The sequence below is a fragment of the Convolutriloba macropyga genome, chromosome 1 (genome assembly GCF_964194025.1).
Source record: "Convolutriloba macropyga chromosome 1, txConMacr16.3, whole genome shotgun sequence".
NCBI classification, from domain to species: domain Eukaryota; kingdom Metazoa; phylum Xenacoelomorpha; order Acoela; family Convolutidae; genus Convolutriloba; species Convolutriloba macropyga.
In genome coordinates this window covers 63,982,805-63,988,804 of record NC_134468.1, presented here as the reverse complement: position 1 = coordinate 63,988,804, position 6,000 = coordinate 63,982,805, and the positions used below count along the sequence as shown (strand labels likewise).

The window sequence follows — 6,000 nt, the reverse complement described above, 5'->3', positions numbered from 1 at the left end:
AACTAAAGAAACCATAAATATTCCTTGAAGTCATATTTGATCCATGCACCGAATGAGCACACAGTAGTAATAAGCTGTAGTGAACGAGAACCGAAGGTAATTAGGTCTTCCAAAGGCATGTGAAAAAATTTATGAGCGCAGTATGGAACAAGGAGGCTCGGTAATGTGCGTTCGCGCATAATAATCCGACCTTGCAGAGCCACCATTTTGACTTATTTGTCCACTAAATGAAGAAGAGATAGAAAACTTAAAAAAATTACTTGTTGTTTGGAAATAAATAGTCTATCCATTTAAAAAAAGCGCTTTAAGCTCTAACCACTATACAAATAGCAATAACTCATTAGAGTACCGATTATGAATACAATTAGTGAGTGTAAGAGACAAGACAAACAGCAGAGTCAAATAAAAACAATCAGCAATACCTACGGCCAAAACTAAAAATCCTTTTTTTGGAAAAAATTTAATGAAAAAGTCAAAATAGCATAAGATAAAAGGTAAACTAAATCAAATGACTTGCATTTTACCAAAAAAATGGGACCTATCTATTTTCGCAATAATTAACAAGTAGACAGAAAACAGAAGGGCAAAGTTAGAAAATACTAATACACTTTTTAAAGAAATTTATTCTCAAAGTCATGAAAGCAATTAGCTATCAACTGAAACCATTCAATGGCTTTAATTATACCTCCGGGTATACAAATCAATCGGGAGCTGTCATTTTCTAGAATGTCGTAAGACTACAAACAGAAAAAAACCAAAGGCGAAAATCAGAAATTTCTTTCAAGTTTGCGAGGAAACGGTGTCGAAGCCTATAAGATCAAAACTTATTTTCACTAAAATTATTGAAAATATTCAGTTGCGCCTGATTTAAGAGCAGTTATTGTGATATGCAATTTGTCATAAAGTTGCTTTAATGTCTGGCAAGACGGCAAAAAATTACCTCGAAAAATTGAAAATATTGAAAAATGACAAAGTTTAACTTGTAGTATCAACACAAAAAATCTTTATTTAAATAATAAAACAGAAATTAAGACAACATTATAATTCACTTGAAAAGAATGACACCTCTCTCTCATCAATGAGAATACGCTAAGTTGATCCAGAAAAAAATTGAAAGTGGTAAATATGAAAAAAATCATTAGTTTTGCAGAAAACAAACTTTTTAAAACCGTAATACTTAAAAACCGTCAATTTTCAACAACAAATTGGGAAAAAGTTTTTAATTTATTACTGCTTGGGGATTCCATTGTTCACATCATTAGTGTGACTGAGTCAGAAGACTACACAGTCACACTGAATACAGGCAGAACTCAAAATTTGACGAGCAATTTTAAGCAAAGTGTGTTGAAGCCGGAAAATCATATTTTTTTCGCTCTAATTACCCTCTATTTTCTCCGGCCTCCCTTTGCGCGTAAATTCAAGCTGTCAAAAATTTGGATTTGATTTTATATATCTTGTCTGTAACTAACATAAAAGAATAAAAAAAAATAAAAATTATTATAAATAAATACATGCAGCGCCCCCCATTACAATCCCAATGATTCTTTAACTACAAAATTTCAGAAATAGACCAAAACTGGTCTTTCTCCTGCTTGCTGCTTTTCCTGTATATCAGAAAAATACTGAATGTTACTGAAATGACTATCTTGATCAAAAATTCATTGGATCAAAATTAAATGATGAAAATTGAATACTTATCTAGTTATAAAATCAAAAAACCTTTTGTATCAACTGAAAGCATCAGACGGTATCTCTAATAGCTCTCTCGATTCTCAATTAGATATTTGATTAATCATGTTTAGTCATAACAAAAAACATCAAATGCTGGCAAATTTCAGGATTTACTATAAAAATTTACAAAAAAAAAACATTTTTCAGAGCCATAAAAACCACGAGCTTTACTCAAGTAAACAATATTGTTTAATTGGCCCTTACTGAAACATAAAGAAGAGCCTTCATTAGTTAAATTTTAAAATATCAGAAGTTTTTCGTAATTGGGACGAAAAAATGAATTCAAGAATTTAAATTTCAATAAGGACAGACACAAAATAAAATCCGAAACCTTTTTCATTGCAAAACTAAACGATTAAACCAAAATTGGCCTTCCTATCGCTGCAGGTCTGCTAAAAAGCCCAACTGTTCTGAAATGTTGCGCATCGGAAACGAAAATTGTTGATTTATCAAAAATAAACTATGCGTTTTATGTTATAAATATCGATTTTAATTTAGCGAAAGACGGCAAAAAAGTTGCCTCCAGATAACTTTCTGAAGAACCGAAGGTACAATTAGCCCAAATATGACTGAAAAAATACTGTTTCTGCAATTTTTTGTCTGCACTACAGGTCAAGCTGGACAAAGTAGGCCAAATAGGCATATTTGATGCCATGTTTTACTAAAAAGAAAGGAGAAATTCTGAATTCTCAAAAATTTAGCAGGTAATTTTGTCAGAACTGTTGATTTAAACATTTCACTAACTCTCTTGCATCTTTAAGCTTGAAACCAATGAGACTATCGTTAACAATTCGATCACATTTTAGCAAAATTGGACCAAGGTTTAAGCAAAAATTACGAAAAATGGGAACAAAACAACGGAAAATAGGTTAACGTTCAAAAATGTTTCAATCTGCTTATCTCATCGCAAAAGCAAAACTCAAAAAAATCCAGTCGAGTATACAGTTCCTCCCCCAATAAAATTGGTCGGAACAATTATGAGAATTATTTGAGGTTCCTGTATGAAATCGGTGATATCGGTATTATGAAACACGCTATCATTTGAAGACGCGTAGATTTTTTAATAGAAGGGTTCCGTTATTGAAATTCTTTTTTTAAGAATTGTTGGTGTTATATTTTTCTTACTGAAATTAAGCTAAAATTGCTAGTTTAAGCTAATGAAGAATGTTTCATCTCAATTTATATAAGAGTTCAAAAACTTTTGAAGCAGAATGTAGATTAAACTTGATGAATTAAGGTCAAAAATCAAAACACTTCACAGTGGTTTAATTTTAGTGACATTTCTAGTTTAATGAGAGAAAAAGATAAAATTGAACAATCGTAATAAATTTTGTCTGCTTATTTTTTGAACTTTTCAGATTATTGCTACAGAGTCGACAATTATTTGCTCAAACTGAAAGAAATACATAGAGAAATTTCCATTTTTTACTTGATTTGATCACAAATTTGTAAACAATTTCAAAAGATAAATTAATAAATATTGAACAAAATGAAAATTGGCGGTTATTTTTGGAATTACATTTTTAATGAAAAAAATATCTCTTAGTTGAAACCAACATAAAACAATAACCAAAATAAAACAATTAGAGACGCATATGACACATTAGATAAAATTAGGACCTTAATTGCAAAAATTTTTTTAATTAAGAAAAAAATTCTCGTGTAAGTAAATTCAAAAAATTAAAATCCAATTCGGTAATAACATTGGGATTCCAAATTAATCTTAATAAACTTTAATTTGAAAATTCACAGGTTGAAAAAGTTTGCAAAATTTGATTTTATTTAGTCTCCAGCAATTTTCATTAACAGAAGTAATAAAGTTGCCAATTGGGCAAAAATAGATATCCAATAGTCGCAAGAATCCCATCAGCCGCAATATATTTTTGAGCATTGGAAAACCAATCATTTTGTTTTTTCACCAAAATTTTTTGAAATTAATTTATTCAGTTTTTGGCCAAAAAAACAAACCTTCAAAACATAAAAATCTATTATCAATAAAACGTAACTATGAGCACGTGCATATAACCAGATAAAAAATGAAAAACTTCAAAAACATGTGAAAAGTCAATGATGTTCATAATGCTTTGTTTGCTAAACAAATCAGTTGAAACGATATAAATTTGCATAGTGCTGCTGAATTATTTCTATATAATTTATCAATTCAGTAAGTTTTGGCCGTTGTGAAGTAAAAATTAATATAAAATATGGGCAATTATTTTTTGTTAGAGTGACGCGACACTTTGTTTAAAAAGTAGAAATAGCAGCTGCTACCTATCTCGGAACTATTTCTGAATGAAATTTAAAATTTAGCACAGCAGCAAAAATTTTTACCTTTTTTGTTGCTCTCAAGTTGATTGTATCGATTGTATAGTTTTTTGCACCTGGACTTGATGCACCTCTTTTGTTTTTTTCAAGATAATTTTTCAGAGTAAATAGTTATTTGGTCAAAATTCAGAAACACAAAGACAAAATTTACAAGACTGATATAATGTGAGGGCCCTAAAGTTTTTTTTTCTCAAAACACCGCACTACTTTGGTTCAAAAGTACAAATAGCAGCCAGAGTTTTTCTGGATAAATTGTTGTATTGAATGTTAACCTTGTAGATCTGCACTTTAACTTAGTACTATCGAACAACTTAGGTACACGGTATTGGAGTTTGAACAAACTGTTCTATTTTGTTTTGTTTTGACAGCATAAGGTAGTAATGCAACAGTGCTGAACAGATTGTCATTAAAAGCTCAAAAAAGTAGTCTCGCATGTTTTGATGATTTGTTCAAAACTTGTTAGTCTAAGTGATTCTAAGACTCAAAAACATTATCAATAAAAAACCCACCAAAAGTCTTAAATGTTTGGTTCCATGGGTATATAATTAGAAACAAAAATGCAGCAATTAATTGCTCATTTTTTCCGTCAAATAAGATCTCAGCGATTCAAAAGTTTTCATAATTCAAAATTTGCTGTAGCTCAGAATATCAGAAGTTGGATGGCTGTCTGCTAAGACTCTCATAAGATGGATGGATAACTATCTGCGGTATTCATCAAAATCTTAATCAAGATTTATAATAATCAATCAAGTGCCTGGCTAGAATATAACAGAAACTGAACACCGTTTGACTAGGGTTTTTTCGTTTTGTCTAACTTGTTTTCGCATGTTGAAAAGGAGCTCGCGTGAATCAAAATTTTTGTACAAAAATAAATCGCTTTTCACAGTATGTCGCGGTAAAATTGCGCTCAAGTAGCGTTCTTATTAGTTTCTTTTTGTTGCAATAATCTCTATTTTGACTGCCTGACAAAATTTTTCCCGACAAAAAAGTAAGTTTTCCACGACTTGGCTAAACTTATTCGGCAACTTGAATTGAGCGTTTTTCAATTTTTTATTTTTATTTTTGCCAAACTTTTTATATCACAAAATGAAATTCAAAAAGTAACAAGGAGGCTCGGTAATGTGCATTTGCACATAATGTTCCGACCTTGCTCATCCACGTTTTGATTTAAATGTATATAATTAGAAACAAAAATGCAGGAAAATCTTGAATACTATCAAAAAATCACCTATCGGGTAACAAACAAGTAAGTAAAAAAAATTGCTGGGTTAGAGGGCCGATTAGACTTGCCATTAATGAGAGTACAGGACAAGCCAATCATAAAAATCATATAACTGCGATTATTAGTTACAATCAAATCTCGATGATCAAATAAGATCTCAGCGATTCAAAAGTTTTCATAATTCAAAATTTGCTGTAGCTCAGAATATCAGAAATTGGATGGCTGTCTGCTAAGACTCTCATAAGATGGATGGATAACTATCTGCGGTATTCATCAAAATCTTAATCAAGATTTATAATAATCAATCAAGTGCCTGGCTAGAATATAACAGAAACTGAACACCGTTTGACTAGGGTTTTTTCGTTTTGTCTAACTTGTTTTCGCATGTTGAAAAGGAGCTCGCGTGAATCAAAATTTTTGTACAAAAATAAATCGCTTTTCACAGTATGTCGCGGTAAAATTGCGCTCAAGTAGCGTTCTTATTAGTTTCGTTTTGTTGCAATAATCTCTACTTTGACTGCCTGACAAAATTTTTCCCGACAAAAAAGTAAGTTTTCCACGACTTGGCTAAACTTATTCGGCAACTTGAATTGAGCGTTTTTCAATTTTTTATTTTTATTTTTGCCAAACTTTTTATATCACAAAATGAAATTCAAAAAGTAACAAGGAGGCTCGGTAATGTGCATTTGCACATAATGTTCCGACCTTGCTCATCCACGTTT

At 30.9% G+C, this 6,000-nt stretch overlaps 1 pseudogene; it reads right to left on the bottom strand.

Annotated features, from left to right (window-relative positions):
* The window catches only part of LOC142345711 (kalirin-like), a 56,417-nt pseudogene that overhangs the window by 7,549 nt on the left and 42,868 nt on the right, over positions 1 to 6,000 (bottom strand).